A 2,013-nucleotide genomic window follows, 5' to 3' on the forward strand; every position below is an offset into this window, starting at 1 on the left:
CCTTAGATGATTGTTGAATCGGACCACCAAAGGATTTGAGCCGCGAGCTGGACACGAACGAGATGCGAGCTGGAATGGATCGAGTTGCTTCTATCGGGTCGCGAACGTCCTTTGTTGCTTGATCGGGAACGTCTTGATCATCGGACACGAGCTGTCTGATGCTGTCGCGAACGAGGAAGATGTCGCGTGCTGGAGCTGTTCTCGGGTCGCGAACGTCTGAGCTAGGATCAGGAACGCCTTGGGCTGAAGCTGATCGGGGACGCCATCTGGAACAGATGCGGGAACAAGAGACGCGATCAGGGTTTAGGGTTCGTCGGATCGCCGGCTAGGGTTAGGGTTTTAGGGTTTTTCGATTTGGGTATTAGCTTAGGGATTTAAAGTTTCGTGCTGATAACATGTTATAAAAGTAATTGAAAAGTCTCTCTTTATTCATAACATAGAGGTTCCTTATATAGCAGATTACACCGTCATAGATAAATGAAAATATTACAAATCATAATCTCTTGGTTATGAGTCATCCACAATATGGTTCATAACAATTCAAATATTTAAATTTATTTTTTGCTCGATAGGTTTGTTTTAATCTTCTACGCAGGATGAGAAAGTTGATTGTTCATTCAAAAAAAAAAAGTTGAATGCTGTTATATATATGGGAGGCTCCATAATATAAATGACACGTAAATTACAAGTAAACAATATTTACGGCTTACATAAAGCTAGATGATTTTTTTTGGTAAAAATGTTAAAATTCATTTACCATTTTAAAAGTTTTGACAGAACATCATTGCAAGTAGAAATAGACATAGCGTACGTAATAAACTAATAACAACATCAAATAGACCGAAACACTGAGAAGCCTAACCACACAAGACATCAACCACAGAGCATTGCCTCAACTAAAGGGATAGGAAGGAAGAGACACCAATTGCATCTGTTGTGACGGATGTGAGAAGATAAAGATTAACAGATGGATAAACAATAAAGAAAGACACAGAGATTTAACGTAGTTCACCCCTAACGGCTACGTCCACGGGCAAAGATAGATTTTATTGATGGAAGAATTACAAAGATCTGTCTACAAGAAGATCAGATATAGTTTCTCTATGGCTGCCAACTAGGTTTAGAAGAGACACAAAATATATATAGTTGTGTCCCGGAAAACCCTAGCACTAATGGGCCTCAAAAGACTAAGACCCAACAGATTCAAGACATTATTCAACAAATCTCCACTTTGACTTGAATCCTGCATAATCAGATGTACCAGAATGCACTTCTTCGTGCTCAAAATACAGATATACCAGTCTTTCTCTTTGCTCAGATGTTCCGTCGAACTCAGATGTCAGATGTCCCATCTGGTGTGATCCTGATCAGGATTGGAATCAATGGATTGAAGCCAATGTATGGGTCAGCTATACCACTGATCATGGTGCAGTTTAATGGACAGTATCATACTCTTATTGGCATGATCTATGAGGTTCTGGATAGAGAGAAGAGAAGAACTGTTGGTACTGCCTTGAAACGACTTGAACAAAGAGGATTCAACCAACTGAGCTTAACAGGAGCTATGGAGACCATTCACCTCGTCCAAATATGTATGGAGAACAAGGAAAACATGTCAGGAAGTTTCTGGGTTGGGCTATATTTGGATCTAGGCGAAATAAGGCTTTTTCGGTCCAAAAAGAGAGTTGCAGCCAGAATCTTGATCCACTTGCTTTCTAGCTGGCCTAACAGGACGTGGAGGATCTAAAGCTCATTAAGAGACACTCCAAATCAAGTTCAAGTCGTGGCCCATCATAAACCAAAGAAGAACCAGCTTGTTGGTTTGATTTAATTGCAATGTAATGGGTTTAGGTTATTGGGCTTTCATTTAATTTAAACCAAAGACAATTAGGATTTTAAAATAACCCAATTTCAATTGGATTAGGATTAGAATTAGAATTAAACCATCCTGGTTTACTCCTAGGGTTAGAGTCTGCGATTTCTTTAAGAAACAAGGGGACGCCGCTTTTGTTT

The sequence above is a fragment of the Brassica oleracea genome, chromosome C9 (genome assembly GCF_000695525.1).
Source record: "Brassica oleracea var. oleracea cultivar TO1000 chromosome C9, BOL, whole genome shotgun sequence".
Lineage (NCBI taxonomy): Eukaryota > Viridiplantae > Streptophyta > Magnoliopsida > Brassicales > Brassicaceae > Brassica > Brassica oleracea.